General features: G+C 37.7%; 1 protein-coding gene across 8 annotated transcripts in view; it reads right to left on the bottom strand.

Annotated features, from left to right (window-relative positions):
- Nucleotides 1-19,384, bottom strand: part of LOC127846366 (uncharacterized) — a 79,182-nt gene that overhangs the window by 53,752 nt on the left and 6,046 nt on the right. For 2 of the 8 annotated variants that reach the window (XM_052377570.1, XM_052377572.1), the window contains exon 2: nucleotides 12,930-13,082. The exons of 4 other annotated variants lie outside the window; for them this stretch is intronic. The gene's annotated coding sequence lies outside the window, so the exon portion shown is untranslated. Of the gene's footprint in view, nucleotides 1-10,641; nucleotides 11,005-12,929; nucleotides 13,083-19,384 lie in introns of those variants that run through there. 2 more of the 8 variants (XM_052377574.1, XM_052377576.1) reach the window with 1 other exon arrangement.

The following is a 19,384-nucleotide window of genomic DNA, read 5'->3' as shown; positions in this document are numbered from 1 at the left end:
ATTTCTAGAGTGTTTACAAGGTTTCTCTATAGCCAAATAGGGAAAACTGCCACTATATACATATAGAGCAAAATGCCCCGCCCACTGGCGGCCATGTTTTTTCACTGATCTCAACCATTTTCGAATTCGTCCGAGACATCAATTGAACAAATGTTTTGACCAACTTTCATGATGATGGGGCAAAAATTGTGACTTCTAGAGTGTTTACAAGGTTTCTCTATAGCCAAATAAGGAAAACTGCCCCGCCCACTGGCGTCCATGTTTTTCAACGGATCGGAACCAGTTTTTAACTCAATCAAGATATTATTAAGACAAACATTTTGACAAAGTAACATGAAGATTGGGCATGAAATGTGACTTCTACAGTGTTTACAAGGTTTTTCTCTTTTTTTTGACCTAGTGACCTAGTTTTTGACCCGGCACAACCCAGTTTCGAACTAGGCCGAGATTTCATTTGGACAAAGCTTCTGACCAATTTTCATGAAGATGGGACAAGAAATGTGGCCTCTATAATGTTTACGAGCAAATGTTTATGGACGGACGGACATACAACAGTCAGAAAAGCTCACCTGAGCAATCAGGTGAGCTAAAAAGCGCGGATTTTCAAATTACTTTACTTCTTTCACAAATAAGTTTTATACAGCATTGTGTGTCTTTAAAGTCAACCTAAAAGAAGTGCTGTAAACTGTATAGCATTATCTGTATTTAAGGCTGTTTGCATAATTTACATAACATTTTTTCATTTCATGTACATATCATAAATTTACTTTTATTTGAGTTTGAAAACTGTTCAGTTAACAGATATTTATCGCACACTAATTCAATACATATATGTATATTGAATTTTACCAATAATATTTAAATGTATACAAAAGAAATGTATAAATTCAAAATACAAAAAGGATAGGAAGTCAAAGATGTAAAATAGTTGTATAAGCAAGAATTATTTACATATGATTAGAGAGGATTTTCTTTTAAGACTATCCTTTCATGTGACACATTTATAAAACGTTAATATTTAAAACAGCTCATAAACACAGCAAGCCACTAATTTGTGCTTAAACTCTTCAGGTACAGTGAACCAGCACTAATTGTAAACAGCACAAGCAACAACAAAACAAAGAAACAATTAAACCCAAACCACATCTGAGCAATAAATTTACTCAACATGCACTAAACAGAAATTCAATTTAAAGACATAAAGACCAAAATATGGAAAAACAAACATTAACAAAAGTTAAAATGTAACTGAGGCATATCACAGTTATTACCTTTTAAAATTTATAAATTTTGTAATAACAAGAGCTGTGTTTGTGAAACAAAATGCCCCCTACTGCGCCGCTTTGAAGCCATATATTTGACCTTTGACCTTGAAGGATGACTTTGACCTTTCACCATTCAAAATGTGCAGCTCCACGATATATGCATGCATGGCAAATATCGAGTTGCTATCTTCAATATTGCAAAATTTGACCTTTGACATTGAAGGATGACCTTGACCTTTCACCACTCAAAATGTGCAGCCTCATGAGATACCCATGCATGCCAAATATCGAGTTGCTATCTTCAATATTGCAAAATTTGACCTTGACCTTGAAGGATGACCTTGACCTTTCACCACTCAAAATGTACAGCTCCATGAGATACACATTCATGCCAAATATCAAGTTGCTATCTTCAATATTGCAAAATTTTGACCTTTGACCATGACCATGACTTTGACCTTTCACCACTCAATATGTGCAGCTCCATGAGATACACATGCATGCCAAATATCGTGTTGATATCTTCTATATTGCAAAATTGACCTTTGACCTTGACCTTTTACCATTCTAAATGTGCAGCTCTATGAAATACGCATGCATGCCAAATATTGAGTTGCTATCTTCAATATTGCAAAATTGGACCTTTGACCTTGACCTTTGACCTTGAAGGATGACCTTTACCTTTTACCACTCAAATTGTGCAGCTCCATGAGATACACATTCATGCCAAATATCAAGTTGATATCTTCAATATTGCAAAAGTTATGGGCAATGTTAAAGTTTTCAGACGGATGGAAGGACGGACGGACAGACTGATTGATGAACAGACAGAAGGACGGACTGTTAAACAACTATATGTCACCCTTCGGGGGCATAAGAAAGTTATGGCGAATGTTAGTTTTCGGACGAACGGACAGATGCCATATATTTGACCTTTAACCTTGAGGGTGACCTTTACCTTTCACCTTTCAAAATGTGCAGCTGCATTAGATACACATGCATGACAAATATCAATTTGCTATCTTCAATGTTGAAAAAGTGATGGCCAATGTTAACGTTTTCAGACAGGACAGACGCCATATATTTGACCTTATAGGATGACCTTGACCTTAAAATTTCACCACTCAAAATGTGCAGCTCCATGAGATACACATGCATGCCAAATATCAAGTTGCTATCTTCAATATTGAACAATTTTTGAACTCGTCCGAGATAGCAATGAAACCAATGTTTCCACCAAGTTTCATGATGATTGGGCAAAAATTGTGACTTCTAGAGTGTTCACAAGGTTTCTCTATAGCCATATAACAGGGATCAAGCTAGACTCCAATTATTGGGCGAAGTCACTTCTCCCTCAGCTCTGGTGAGGGAGAAGTGAGACAGTTTTAGGGAGAAGTGGATCTTTTGCGATCACCAATGGACCATTATGAACCATGACCCAGGGGTTTTACTGGCCCCAAAAAAGTTGTAGCAGTGTGAAAACTGTCTGTTATTCCAACCTTATTAATATAAACAATCATTGAGGACAATTATAAAAAGAAACCTTACTACATTACATTAATGTCATTGACTGTATTATTACTTGAAAAATACATAAAAAACTATAAGTAACTGTATTATTACTTGAAAAATACATAAAAAGCTATAAATACCTTCATATGTCATACCTTCATTAGTCTTAATAAGCTTTATTCGTATATAAATAACTTTTTTTCATCTTGATAAACAACACAGATAACCAAAATAATATAATAATGTTAACATCAATGTTACAGTATGCTGCATAAATGTTTCAAAATTAATTTTAAACATAGAATCACACCAATTTACATCATTTGAAAGGGAAAAAGAAAACATCAGAAAATAAAACATCTCACTTCATATTGTTAAACAATTATATTTGGTCATTTGGACATGATATACATCAGCTTTGACAGCTTCTGTTGTTAAAACGTTTTCTGAAAGCGGTGGATGATTTCTAGGCTCAAATAAATGAATATTTTCATGCATATTTCTTTACAGAAAGGCCCAGATAATTGCCACCATCCATTCTAGTTGCCTGAAATATCATAAAACATAGTTTTACAAACTATCAACAACAAACCAACACATATATTTCCGTATCTTTAAATGTCCGAATTTTTAACATATCCGAAATATAGTAAAACGAGTGAATGGTATACTTTTTATTTCCAAAATTGTTGGTTTCTGAATCAAACTTTACCTTTCCCAAAATACGATAATAATGAAACTATTAAACAGAAATGCTCACAAATTCCTGTTGAAACAAGATTTCATGTGTTTTTGTGGAGAAATTGTTTTTGTTATATGCTTTTGCCAAGCCCCTGGTATTGACAGTCACTATTGATTAAATGGTAAAGAAATAGCGGCCCTAATAATCGTTATAATTTTTTATCGTGGTGAGAGTTTGTCACAGTGTTACTTTATTTATTGCTCACTATCATAAAGGCGTCGTTCATCTGATAATAACCCCCCATAAAACTTGACAATGGCAGTAAAAACACCGTTTGTAATACTTACACACTTCAGTGATTTCACTCTGCTTGGTCAAGAGATTCCTGCCAAATACCCTAATGACAAGCGCTGTGAATGGTTACTTATCAATTTAAATAGGTAATTTAGTACGCCAGGGGGCGGAGTTTTGTCGATTCGGTCAGTTGATTGACTTTGGCGTGTATTCGGTAATAAACAGAAGCCACTTAAATAGCGCTGTGGATATGATAATTGCCAGATTTTAGGGCGAAGTCATATCGCCCGTGCTTTTGATATGGGCGATTAAAGGGAAGCCACGGCAATATAATCGCCCAAATCGCCCAGTTGCTTGATCCCTGAAAAAGTATAAGGAATTCTGCCCCGCCCCCTGGCGGCAATGTTTTTCAACAGACTGGAACCATTTTTGAACTCGACCAACATATCATTTCGACAAATATTTTGACAAAGTTACATGAAGATTTGACATCAAATGTGACTTCTACAGTGTTCACAAGGTTTTTCTTTATTTTTTTTACCTAGTGACCTAGTTTTTGACCCAGCATGACCCAGTTTCGAACTCAGTCGAGGTATCAATGGGACAAATGTTCTGACCAAGTTTCATGAAAATCGGACAATAAATGTGGCCTCTAGAGTGTTCACAAGGCAAAATGTTGACGACGGACAACGCACAAAAGGCGATCACAAAAGCTCACCATGAGCACGTTGTGCTCGGGTGAGCTAAAAACATAACAGGACACATAGATTGGACACATTATTAATTAATAGTAATATTTAGATCAGCCCACATTGTCTGTTTCATTACAACAAATTGTCAAACATCAAATTTAAACATGCAAAAACTAAGAAAGAAACACAACACAAAAAATTTACTTTTCAGGCCTATAATATTAAAATAATACTAAAATGTTATGTACCCTTTTGATGGTGTTCTAGTTTAAACATATATAAGACAGTGCTTTCCACAGGATTTTTGTAAGGTGCCCCGGGGCTGATAGGGGTGGTTCGGGAGGGGTGTCCTCTCCCGACATTGATTTTTTTTACGTGTCAATTGACGATCTGTGGTGCTTTATGACGTAAAGAAAAACAGCGTCAAAAGAAGTCATTTAGTGCGCTATGACTCTTCAAGAAGATCCCCAAGTCATTTAAAAAAAAAAATATATTTTTTTTATATTGTTAATTGTTTTAAAACTTTCCCGCACAGATAGTAAAATCCCGACTCGAACGATTCCCCAATACATCCGTTTCAACCCAACTCTATTACTGTATACTTACTTCTTTTCAAGTTTCTATTTATTACCCGATAATCCCGTTTATTCCATTTTTATAAATCACTTTCTTGTAAACATTTACGATAAAAGCTCTCAATTATTTCTTTAACACAAACTTTGCCATTTTTCTATAGTATCAAATAAATTTTAACTGACTATATAGATTTGATGAAATATTGCCTCTGAACATGCGTCAATCCCCTGACGTGTTGTGTGCTTGTTAAAACGCTCAGTACACGCACAATACACAAGACGCGACGTTGTACATACTGCATTATTTTCGCGCTCTTTTTAATTGAGAAAAAGATTCAACACAAAAATAAATTTGCACTGCTAATTTGAAGCAAGAATATTTTAACGTTGCGGTAACATTTGCATTCGGAAGTGTGTTTCTGATTAAAAACGCGTTAACATCGACCTACCGAATGGGTTTCGGATTACAAATTTAATTATTTCCATTTGAGTCAGAGATTTCAACAAATATTAACAGTTGTGTTATGAATTCAACAATAATTTGTTTAAACACTTCATAAGTCGAATAAATGTTTTGACGGAATTATGCATGAAATTCACGTTGTCCACGAGGATTACGGCCGGTTGCCATCATCAGTCTTTTAAGTATCGATTACCGGACGAAACATTTACAAGTGTGCGTAATTTATTCAACGAAAATTTGTTGAAGCGCATAACATGTCGAATAAATGTCAGAAAAACGAGGTGAATCAGTTCTATAAATGGACATGATGAAATATACATGTACTGGAATAAAATTGTTCTCGCATAATTGTACCCTGGAGTTATTTGCACAACTTACTCGCTATAAGTAATTAATTGTTTACCACTTGCAATTAATTTCTCATATTAATTATGAGTCATAGGTAACACTTGTTTGCAGTAAAAAGCTGTGATGATGATGCCCGAAACCGTCTTTAATGTACTGTACTGTACTTGTTACCGGTTTTAAATTACCTAAATGGTTAAACTTCTTGCTAATCAAGCTGCGATAAACTCTTACTTCGTGCCAGACGTCAAACAAAAATAATGGTCGCTAGTTAACCCCGCCCTCATAAGCAATCGCGTAACCAATTGGACGATGAACATCACAGTTTGATGACTGGAAAGTTACCTGATACATCCTTGTCAGCATCTAAATGACCGTGTCATGTGGCTAGAATAATCGATACGCGCGTCTTATCAGTGGATTATCCATTACCCCATGTGATGTTTATGGCGATTACTTGTGAAAGTAGATACCGAGTGCTCTTTTAAAACAGGGAATATTGATACACTGATAGAGAAACCTTGATTTTGTTTGACAATCTCCACTTTCTTTTACTGAAAAATACACTGATCGGAAAATTGCAGGCGCCCCCGGGACTCTGATTTCGAAATTCAAGCGCCCCAGCGAGGGATCGTTAAATGGCCTGTGGAAAGCCCTGTAAAGATTATCATAAGATTAACAGTTTCAAACATCTTGAGGTAATCAGTCTAGTCAGCATTTTATTTTCTTCGCTTCCTCTTTTCACAAAACAATTGCAAACTTCTTGACGCTGCGAATTCCTCCATATCTGGGCCATCTTCTTTTATTCGCATTAGCATCTTCACTGCTTTTTCTTGCCATCTCAAACAATATGATAGAAATAACGAATATGCAAAATTGCCCCCGTCAAATTAATGTGCAAACTATAAATGTTGCACATGGTTTCTACCTCCCGATATATTGCGTCTAACTCGGATCATGAACCGTTAGCTCCGCCCATACAAACATTTCATTCAACAAAGTTATCTCAGGTGTAAGCGAGCTCGATATTGATTGGCCCAGCTAGCATACGCGCTTCCATAACAAAAAGGTCACGCGTGGTCGCTTACTATGGTGCAGACCGGGTTTCACTTTTTGTTCAAATGCTTACTCTAACAATGAAACAAAATTGAAAACCAGCCCAGATTTGAATTGCGGACAATTTCGGTACATTTCAGCTGCTTGATATGACGCAATTTTCGATATTTTTATAAATATTTATTGCAAAAAAACATGCAACCAGGGACTCTTGATTGGTTTGGAACATGCATCCTTTTTCAAATTTATGCATAAAAATATGCATATAATTAAGCGTTTCCGAGAGCCCTGATACATGAACTCGGAAGCAATTTAATCTGCTTATTTTATACATGCATAATACCCGTACAAAAATGTTCGTACTACAATTCAAACGTACGATACTATTTTTTTTAAAGGCCACACAGACGGATAACATTGGAGCGCTAAAAGCTGCGGTGTCGAGGGGGATAATGTTTGGAGGTCAACTCATGGTGCCTACTGGAATAGTGAAAATGTTCCTCACAGAGGATCTCGTAGCCAGCAATATTCTGGACATGTACACTGATGAGCCAGGCGTGCCAAGAATCACCACCACTTACGAACCGACGGACGGACAAACGAACGAATGGACGAACAAACGAAGGAACAGGCGGATGAAGGAGCGGATGAACGAACAGACGCACGACTGTACGGATGGGCGAACGAACGCACAAAGGAACAGGTTGACGAATGAGCGGACTTACGAACAAACAACCGCGCGAACGTACAAACGGCAGAATGAGGAATATACGGGAGAAATGAATGAACGAACGGATGAACAAACAGATGGACTGACATAGGATTCAAGCCAGAAGTGCCTGCGCCCAGTCCCAGTGGGCATCCAACGTTGCTGCAACGTTGTATTTAGGTTGCATTAATTCAAACGTTGCAGTTTGGTTATCACAATGGTGTATATGAAAGTTTTCCTGTTTTTTTCTTTTTTTTCCCAACGTTGCTGCAACATTGTATTTAGGTTGCATTTATTTAACTGTTATTGTTATATTTACTATCAAAAAAACAAAACACATGTTGCCTTTTTTTACTGCCAACAGCTCTTTCGAGTATTATAGGCAGATATAGACACTGTCACGTCCGTTTCCTGGGAAGAACCTGTACTTGGTGTCTCTAGGGCAGATAATGCCAATGCCCTCGAGTAAGAATCAACATGAAGTCCCGATCACTAGGCGGACACGTCATCCACTACACCACGGTGCGTTTGAAAGTTTCAGCAAATTGTGTTAACTTAAACTTAAACAATTTATTTTTATGTTAAGCAAATATTATGCAACTGATCTGTAAAATTAAAAATATTGAATTTCTGAAATTTACAAGAAATCATCTTTTCATTCGTGCGATGCAGGAACTGTACTATTATAAAGTACTGTAAACTAAGCACTCATTTCTTGAAGATGGATGTGTTTCTTTAATTTCGAATTTAACTAATAACTGTCTGGTTATCCTTGCGACTTTCGATGCCTCGCGCATGCGTTAACATGTGAGATTAAACATGGTTAGAATTTTTCTTTTAACTTTAATATTCTGTCGTTAAAAGTTCACAGATCAATAGTTAACAAATGTTTATGTTATCCTACAAGCAAAATAATTATTTGAAAAAAAACCACAAATAACATTCCACCTAGCGGCGACACTGAATTCAAGGGAAACAAGGGCTGTTTGTAAAACATGCATGCCCCCCATAATGGGCTGTCAGTTGTAGTGGCAGCCATTGTGTGAATACGTTTTTTGTCACTGTGACCTTGACCTTTGACCTAATGTTAGTTATCATCCGGAAACCATTGTACTATTTCGAGTCACTGTGACTTGACCTTTGACCTAGTGACCTGAAAATCAATAGGGGTCATCTGCCAGTCATGATCAAGGGGGGAGTGAGAGGGGGGTATAATGTGGGGTGTGGTAATTTATTCGATGTTAAAAAAAAATTTTTTTTTGGGGGGGGGGGGGGGGTGAGAGGGGGGGTATAATGTGGGGTGTGGTTATTTATTACATGTTAAAAAAAATAAAAAAAATTGGGGAGGGGGGGGGGGGTTGGGGGTAGGAGGAGTGAGAGGGGGCTAAATTGTGGTAATTTATTAGATGTTTAAAAAAAAAAATTGTGGGTGGAGGGTGGGGGGGTGGGGGGGACGGGGGTGAGAGGGGGGTATAATGTGGGGTGTGGTTATTTAGATGTTAAAAAAAAAATTTGGGGTGGGGGTGGGGGGGGGGGTGGGGGTAGGGGGGGGGGGGGGGCGGGGGGATGAAAAGGGGGGTATAATGTGGGGTATGGTAATTATAAGATGTTTTAAAAAAAATGGGGGGGGGTGGGGGGTAGGGGGTGAGAGGGGTTAATAATGTGGGATGTGGGTTATTTTGTTAGATGTTTAAAAAAATTGTGGGTGGGGGATGGGGGGGGTGGAGGGTAGGGGGGAGTGAGAGGGGGATATATAAATTACCACACCCCACATTATACCCCCCTATCACCCCCAAACCCCCCCCCCCAAAAAAATTTTTTTTTTTTTAAAACATCTCATAAATTACCACAACCCAAGATGTTTTAAAAAAAAAAAAAATTGAGGGGGGGGGTGGGGGTGGGTCGGTAGGAGGAGTGAAAGGGGTTTATAATGTGGGTTTGTGGTAATTATTAGATGTTTTTAAAAAAAAAAATTGGGGGGTGGGGGAGGGTGAGGTGGTGAGGAGAGTGGTGGGGGGAGTGAGAGGGGGGTATAATGTGGGGTGTGGTGATTTATAAGATGTTTTAAAAAAATTGGGGGTGGGGGTGGGGGGTAGGGGGTGGGGGGGGTAGGGGGTGAGAGGGGGGTAATAATGTGGGGTGGGGTAATTTATTAGATGTTAAAAAAAAATTTGGGGGGGTGGGGGGGGGTAGGGGGGTATAATGTGGGGTGTTGTAATTTATTAGATGTTTAAAAAAATTGGGGGTGGGGGGGTAGGGGGTGGGGGGGGAGCGAGAGGGGGGTATAATGTGGGGTGGGGTTATTTATTAGATGTTTAAAAAAATGGGGGGGGGTGGGGGTGGGGGGTGGGGGGTAGGGGGGGTGAGAGGGGGGTTTAATGTGGGGTTGGTGTGGTTATTATTAGATGATGTTTAAAAAAATTGGGGGGTGATATTCTCTATTCATTAAACATGAAATTTTAACTTATTGCATTTGTTTCCCCTGTATATAAGAAAGATATAATAGTGTATTACCTCCCCTGTCCTGCTTATATTTATATTAATCAACAAAATTAAACATTAACACAATATTTAATATACAAAATATACAAAAAAAATCATATTCTGATAATATTTTTACTGATCCACTTTATTTTACTCAAAGGATGATGTTTCATTGGACTGATAATTAGAGATTTAGGATTACAGACCAGTTGCTTCAGTTATATTGTTCAGAGTTCGCCCTGTTGGCCGTGTATGCATTCTTGAGTTATCATCCAAAAACCATTTTACTATTTCGGGTCACCGTGACCTTGACCTTTGACCTAATACCTCAAAATCAATAGGGGTCATCTGCGAGTCATGATCAATGTACCTATGAAGTTTCATGATCCTAGGCCCAAGCGTTCTTGAGTTATCATCCGACAACCACCTGGTGGACGGACCGACATGAGCAAAGCAATATACCCCCTCTTCTTCGAAAGGGTGCATAAAAAAATAGCGGCAATGCTGAATTCAAGGAAGAAAACTGCAGAAAAATCTGCAGACCCTAAAATAGTGCATAATTACCTAGAAGCAACGTTGTTGCAACATCCTTCTCAAACGTTCGACCGAGGTTTCGCGTGCAACGTTACAGAAACGTTGCAAACAATTCTTGGTTTTTCCAGTATTTATCAAATCTTGCATCAAATGACTTTATTGATCTAGCTGAAATGACGCTGTTTGGTAACGAGTTCCAGGTGTCAACGACTCGATGGCTGATGGATGTAATATCCATTTTAAAACTCCGATAATTCTGCGTTATTCCCATATTTATAAATTCTCTGATTACAGAATTCTTACCTAAGTTATTATTCATTCAAACACCATTTCCTAATGACGTGTTAGTCTGACATGTAAAATTATATCACACAATAATTTTACTCTGTATGGTATAACAAAAATATTAAAAGCACAAAATGAATGTTATCACCGTCCTACTTAAATTAGTTTTTTGTTTGTTTTAAATTAACCCTTTCAGTGCGGGAACCGAATTTTGAAGGCCTTTGCAAACAGTTTGAATCCAGATGAGACGTCACAGAACGTGGCGTATATCAGGATCCAAACTGTTTGCTATTCTGATAATATTCTTTGAAAAAAATCGAAGAAAATGCTAATTTTAGAATTTCAGCAGACGACATTTTAGCAGACGACAAATTTCCCAGCATGCAGAGGGTTAACATCATTTTCCACAAATTGAAGTTATACAGTCAATTGGTGTATAGCGGATTTTAGTGAGTAACGGATAGGTTAAACGTTTTTTACAAAATACTTTTATTTATGTTAAGATTTATAGTTTTCTATGAATTGAATACAAAAAGCCTATCATTGTTAAGTCGATTCATGTTTTTGTTGACGTGTTTCAATGTTTACAACTGTTTCTTTTTTCGAAAGCAAAACAAGATAATGTTATGTACGCACCGTTTTTGTGACGACAGGAAAGGTGCAGACGAATGGTTTCTTGAATTTTGCAGATTTTGTTTGGTAAACATTATGTTCATTGATGTAATAGTTTAGTATAATGTGTCCTTTACAAAAGTAAGATTGCTCAGAAATCAAATTGATGCGTACCATATAAAATAAGCATGAAAGCTGCAACTCTGGATTTAGTGAATAACGGACATGTGATAACCCATATTCAGGAATGTGGGGATTGTCTCAAAATAAACATAAACTCAATTGAAGTTGTCCAATACACATGTGGTTAGCGTGTGGCTATGCTATGATATAGTGAAAACATCATTTTTGATGAAAAATAATCAAATTATAACGAAAAATCAATTTATCTGAAAACATATTTTTCACTATCAAATCTATATATATAACATGGTATTCAACTCAAAATGACCCGAATATATGGTGCATCGCTTTGAATAGTCTCATTTATAAAGACGCGCAAAGAATTTAGAGATACTTTTTATATGGGCTCAATTAGTTGGCTCCAAATATTACCCATATAAAAAGTAGCTTTATATTTAAGAGCGTCAAAACTTTGGACTACGCTTTGAACAGCCATTACTTCATCAATTGTGCAGCGATTTCATGAACTTGGTCTTATTAAACGCAGAAATGAATTTATTTTCTGGAAATGTACATATATTGCAATTATTTTTTCAAATGCTGTGTCAAATTTCAAGAAATAACACAATACAAATGTAATCCGAGAAAGACCTAAGGCGTATTAGCCTAAGCCATCCGGTAATGGCTGAATCAGTGTACCATGAAATTCGCGCTGTAAACAAATAACTTTTTTCGAAAATTTAAAAACGCTGGCATGTTTCAATAGAAAAGACATGTGTCTATCTAGGTTTAATGGTTTAATTACTGAATGCATGGTGCTTACGTTGAAATGAGACTCAAAGTCCTAAGCTATCCGTTATACACCCATCGACTGTATTGCTGCAATTTGCACCCCATTTCTAGAACTATTATATTCACATTCCTGAATGAATCAGTGCCCAGCAGACTCTTTGAAGTTCACAAAATGGAACGAAAATAAATGCACGCCCATCAACCACAAGCTGCTAAATAAAACTTAAAATAAGCTCTAACTTCTCTAAGTAATAATTATAAAACGTTTAATTATCAAAATATTAATAAAATATTCTCGACGAATTTTACACAAGTTATGTACGAATCCGAAATCCACGTTTCATAGTTTTCAACATAATAATCCATTTGTGCTCGATTCAATTTGATTATGTTAAAAAGGAGCCTTAATTATTTTTTTTTCATTTGGTCATCCTCGCGTAAGATCAAAATTTGATCACAAAATTTTGACACAAATAATAAAATGCTCGTAACTATTTTATTTTTACCTGAACGTCGTGTCTGTCCACTACTAAGTCCAGCCTGGTATTGTAGTCTATAGCGATAATTCATTATTAAATAGTCAGTCCCAGAACTGTCAATTTCGAACAAATGATAATTAGGTCACTACTACGTGGGCATTATCTACCCTATCCAGATCACTAGCTACGCTGTATTTTAGGATCGAATTTCACCACATCGACATTATTTTAAGGGAGACAACTCTGAGTGGATTTAGTGAGGTCGGGGGGGGGGGGGGTTTCCATTGGGCCGCCGTTTCCAGGTTAGTGTTATATGCATACGCGCATAACAGTTTGAATTCAGAAAACAGATTTTTTGTGCAGATTGTGTATCACGTGATGTACAGCGGGAGGTGTATATTTTGCGGCACTATTAGAATTTGTAATGCAGATTTTTAGTGCAGATTATGATGAAACCCTATTCGTCTGCGTCAATAATGTGTCGTAGAATTGTGGTTTATAATAGCGTTATAAAAAAAGATTGAGTTCTGAATACATAGTGCAGATTGTGTAACTTCTATTTGCATGTAAGCGTTAGATGTAGACGTGCACAACAGATTGAGTTCTGAATACAGATTTATAGTGCATTGTGTAACTTCTATTTACATGCTTCTATACGATCTTCGCAAGTTTTATACGCGTGGTATAGCGTTGGGGAACAAATGAGCACCTATAAATCTGTATCCAGATAACTTTCACATCGTGCTTATACGATTTAATTCTGGATTATACGAGATAGTTGCCTTTGATCTGTGTACATTGAAATGCGCGTATACGGTCTTAAGGCCCACTCTCACTATGATGCCGGTGGAGCCCCGACGCGTGATCCGGGATCTACCGGGATGAACCGGGGCTCTACCGGGATGAACCGGGGACGACAGGGATGAACCGGGGACGACCAGGGACAACTGGGGCTCCACGCTCCACCGGGTAAGTATTAAAATGTTAACCTGCGGGATGAACCGGTAGTTACCGTGAAGGACCGGCATCGATTGGCGCGGCACCGGGAACAACCGGGACGGCACCGGGAACAACCCGGACGGCACCGTTGCTCCACCGTGGCCCATACAGACTCCGGCAGAGCTACAGCAACGCCCCGGTTGTCGCCGGTGGTGCCCAGGTGGAGCCCTGGTGAATGCCGGCAGAGTTCCGGTATAGCCAGGTTCATTGGTAAACCGGCGCTCTGCCGGGACGCCACCGGCACATCGGGGCTCCGCCTGGTCATTACCGGCGACGACCGCGATTAAACCGGGGCGTTGCCGTAGCTCTGCCAGGGTCTGTTGCCATGATAGCCCCGGTGAGTCTCGGCGGAGTTACGGTAGACCGAGGCTTTGCCGGAACGCTGCCGGCTTTTACCGGGGCTCCACCTGGGCATTACCGGCGACAATCTGGGCGCTGCCGGGGCTTCACCGGGATAAACCGTAGCTTGTTCGGGGTTGACCGGGACTCTGCCACATTCAGGTTTAATAATGATGAGTATCTGTTGATCTGCATCCAGTTAACATTCAAATGCGCATATATACGGTCTTACTTGCATTACAAAGCTAAAGGAACCTTATCAATGTGCATCAAGTCGATATATTAAGGTGGCTTATTCGCAAGTAATTGTATTAAATAACTAATGACATTATATTTATCTGCGTCCATACAATGTTCGCATGGCTTGAGACGTATTAAAAAGCATTGTGGAACTTATGGACGTCTATTAATCTGCGTATAGACAACGATTACATCGTGCGTATACCATCAAACTAAGGTTGTTCACGGACCGTTTTACGTCACAACTGAATACATTTTACACTTACTCTTGCATGTTTAATTTCCATTACATGGATCGCGATTTTAATTAAAATAAAAATACTTTAGTCGCAATTAAAGCAGTATAAGAATGCATATGGATAAGGATTGCATTACTTATTTAATGCCATAAATTAAGATGTTCGTGTCGACTGAGCGCAAATGTATATGGAAAAATCCCATACAATCCCCGATTGTAACCGTATACGCGCCCTCCGAGTGCTGTCGTAACGCATGCAGATTAATAGGACTTATTAGTTTTCCGTCAAATTTAAAATCCATATAAAAACCTGTGAAATACACTGTGAAGGTTGTTGGCATGCAATGCATAAGGATTAATAGGGTATCACAAGTTCCCCGTTGAAATTAGATCCATAAAAGAATCTGATAGGATGCGTTGAAACGCATGCAGATTTATAGGGTTTCATTGGTTGTCCGTCGCAAGTAAACTTTATAAGAATCTTAGAAATGCCATGTGAATGTTGTCGAAACGCCAGCAGATTTATAGGGCTTTATTATTTTTCTTTCGCAAACCAATCACATATAAAAACCTGAGATATGCCTTGTAAAGTTTATCGGACGCATGCAGATTGTTCGGGCTTCAGTAGTTATCCGTCGCATGAAACCAAAATCGGAACCTGCTCAGACTTTGGACCTGGACGCTGATGATTAGGGACTCACTACGTTTTAAATGCAATTAAGAGATTATAGCATACGGGATAAACACTTATAAATCTTCAATGCTGTCGGAACACATGCAGATTGATAGGGCTGCAATAGTTTTCCGTCGAAATCAACCACATATAATTCAAAGAATCTTCTTAGATTGTTTAGACGTAAATAAGGTGTTCATATCGCATTTAATGGAATAAAGCCCGTATAAGCATTAGTTTAATAATATCTTTTAATATAGCATAGAGACCGTATAAGAATACGGGAATGTCAACTGGGTGAGATTATAGGGCTTCATTTGTTATCAATTGCAATTTAAAAACATATTGAAACATCTGAAGATTGTACGGATGTATATAAAATTATAAATATAGTTTATTAAATAAACATCATACCATAAGCAGACAAATAATGTTTATTTAACGTTAATTAAATCAAATTCATACAATTAATAGTTGTAGTCGGCATCTATATAGATCTGTTCCGGAGAATACACCTGCATAAAAACTTAAAATACTCAATTTCTGATGACGCATACACACTGGGATATACACTCAATGACAGTCTGCTCTATACGATATGTTATGCACGTCTGCACATAACATCAACCCCGTTTCCATGGATTAGACGGTTTGTTTTGGTTCTATATGCGGGCGGCCCTATATGCGCATGCGCAAAAGTGCGCATGACGTCACATTGATAAACCAAATGGTTGATAAACATGACGCACTCGATAAAAAATAATGAAGAAGAAGTCCATGACCTACTTGCCCACTAAGCTTGCAACGGAGACGTACAGATAACAGAGATAAGCAGCTCGCCAAATATCGATCGGACATTGAACAGATTATAAACAAGAAATATCTTTAAAAAAGATATACGGCGTAAATAGTTTTCGCGGCCTATTTTACTTTATAACATATTGCTGGTCATAAACCTATATACAAAACAGAAAACCAAAAGAAGAATGGAAGTGAAATTTAAACATATGAGTCAACCGGCCACACGAGAAGTATCCGTATTTATAGGCGCGTTCTTCGAACAAACCTGTTTTAGTGGTTTGTCGGGCATTGCTATTTGATTCGATTATTAAAGGGGCCTTTTCACAGATTTTGGCATTTTTTTAACTTATTCATTAAATGCTTTATATTGATAAATGTAAACATTGGATCGTAAAAGGTCCAGTAAAAAAACAAGAAAAAAAATTAAAAAAAAAGGAAAAGAACATTGCCCGGAGCAGGTTTCGAACCAGTGACCCCTGGAGTCCTGCCAGAGTCCTGAAGTAAAAACGCTTTAGCCTACTGAGCTATTTCGCCGAGTACACATTCTTGACGTATTTTATACCTTATATAAGCAATCTTCGTAGTTTCACAAAATTTAACGACAAAAACAGAACTCTCCAAAGTATTCAATCGTTTCGCGTTGCAACGCTTTATAATTTTTAGGTTTTAAAATCGTCAAAAGATGCATATAATGGCTATATTAGAGCATGGTTTATGTTCAGTATTACTGTTTCCTCACAAATATCATAACTAAAACGAAAACTTACGAATCTGAAACAACTTTTTTTCAATTTTGTCAATTTACCAAAGCGTGAAAAGATCCCTTTAACAGTATCGAGAATTATCGTGCTCATGCTTAAAGGGATATTATGGGCATTTTGCACTGTTGAATTGAGCTGAAAAGAATTAACAGGTCAAAATAGTTAGTTAAAATGTGGTTACTGATCAATTATCTGCAACTCACCTTGCTACCAGTTGTTTATAAAAATATATTTTATATTCGATACTCTTACGTGACCCACCCAATCCTGTAAGCCGAAATGATCCGTAAAACAATATTGTGTCTTTGTGTCGTATGAACAAATCTGCACTAAAACTAAATTTAGGTTCAACTCGTAAACGCATGATCAGTTGTCAAACGAAAGTACGGTTGATATTCAAATGCATTATTTTTCTCTTTCTGGTATATTGTTTTAGTATGTTGATGCTGCATTAATTAATATAAGTGTATATGAAGTAGAAACATCAAAAATAATCAACGGTTGCGATAGACACCTATAAACTGTTACATGCTCATAATATCACTTTAGTACATTAGGCAATATGGTGGAATAATTATTGTTAAATTTATCAAAAATAATATTTATCATGTATTGTTGAAAACACATTAAGAATCTATTATTGACATACCATAATTATATTGCTGAATATCTTCATTTAACATATTTCTGGTCTAAAGGAAATTCCAGGTCACCTAGTTCACGGATAGCGTCTTTATTATATAACGATTATTTTACTGGCCGCAAACTCCAGTGATGACCTGTATATAAACTCTGAATGTCCGCGCATTGACCCGAAACCTCGCGGGTTGAAATGCAATGCTTTAAAGTGAGGCTAAAACAAACAAGAAATATCTTTAAAAAAGATATACGGCGTTGATTGTGGTTGGAGTTTATGGAAGGTAAAGATTTAAATGAATGAGATAAAGGATAGCTAATATCTTTTTCTGTGCAGGTTTTAGCTGCATCAAACGCAGTACGGGATGTTACGCGGAGTTTTCGCGGCTTATTTTACATTATTACATATTGCTGGTCATAAACCTATAGATACAAAACAGAAAACCAAAGTCAACCGGCTACACGCGAAGTCTCCGTACATATTATAAATATGTATACGCGCGCTCTTCGAAAAAACCTGTTTGAGTGGTTTATCGGGCATTGCTACGTGTATTTGATTCGATTATTAACAGTATCGAGAATCATCGCGCTCATACTTAATACATTAGTCAATATGCTGCAATAATACATTAGTTAATATTATGGAAAAATTCTTGTTAATTAATTAAAAATAATATTTATCATGGTATTGTTGAAAACACATTAAGAATCTATTATTGACATGCCATAAAATAATATCGCTGGATATCTTCATTTCACATCTTTCTGGTGGTAAAGAAAATTCAAGTTCACCTAGTTCACGCTATAGCGTCTTTATTATATAACTATTATGTTACTGACCGCGAACTCCGAACAGCACATAAGGTCTGACCTGTATATAAACTATGACATTCAAACACACTTACCGCGAACTGACCCCTTATACATCGCGGGTTGAAATGCAATGCATTAAAGTGAGGCATCGCTTCCACTGCTCTTTATACTTTTACATATAACATGTTGGCAGGAATATGGAAGTCAGTACTAAATATGAGAACATGGCCTTTAAGTACACAACGTTCTCGCGCTGAAAATCCTCTGAAAATAAAAGGTGCACGCACAAACTGTATTGATGTCGAGATTGAGTGTAAAACTGTTCTATCTACTAAGCCTTTTTATTAGAGATAAAACTGTTTCATGCTGAACACGCAGTAAAACAGTGTTACAAAGACGCGGACATGTTTCCAATGTTCTAGTGGTATTATCAAATCAGCCAATGCAGTCAATGAAGTGTATTCATCTGTACTTGGCCGCGGAAAGTTTTATTTGAATTCTATTGGACGCTAACAAAGGTCAGGCTAAGGTGAAAAGCTGGCGTATACAGCTAACGCCATACAAAGATATTTTTGTAGCTTCTGTCATCACACCGCAAAGTAGATAACAGTCGCACACCGCAAAGTAGATAACAGTCGCACTCAGTTACTCCCAGGACGGCTAGATTTTAGCCATCGGCTTATCAGCAGAACTAATTAGTGTTAACTGTTCTGTGGTCATAAAGCACACTCCCCTGTCAGGCTGACAACAGCCTGCTTGGCGATAATAAATGAACCCAGGTGTTATATCTGGCCAAATCTGAATATGCTGCAACATGTTTCAGAGAGTTATCGATCAGGGGAGCTAGTCAACTCGTACCTTAGTCAACTCGTACCTTCGGTCAACTCGTACCCGATTTGGTCAACTCGTACCCGATTTTTGGTCAACTCGTACCCCCACTAGTCAACTCGTACCCGAATTGGTCAACACGTACCCTCCTAAA

This window comes from Dreissena polymorpha, chromosome 9 (assembly GCF_020536995.1).
Source record: "Dreissena polymorpha isolate Duluth1 chromosome 9, UMN_Dpol_1.0, whole genome shotgun sequence".
Lineage (NCBI taxonomy): Eukaryota > Metazoa > Mollusca > Bivalvia > Myida > Dreissenidae > Dreissena > Dreissena polymorpha.
The sequence above is the reverse complement of the archived record's forward strand: the minus strand, read 5'-3'. Positions and strand labels throughout refer to the sequence as shown.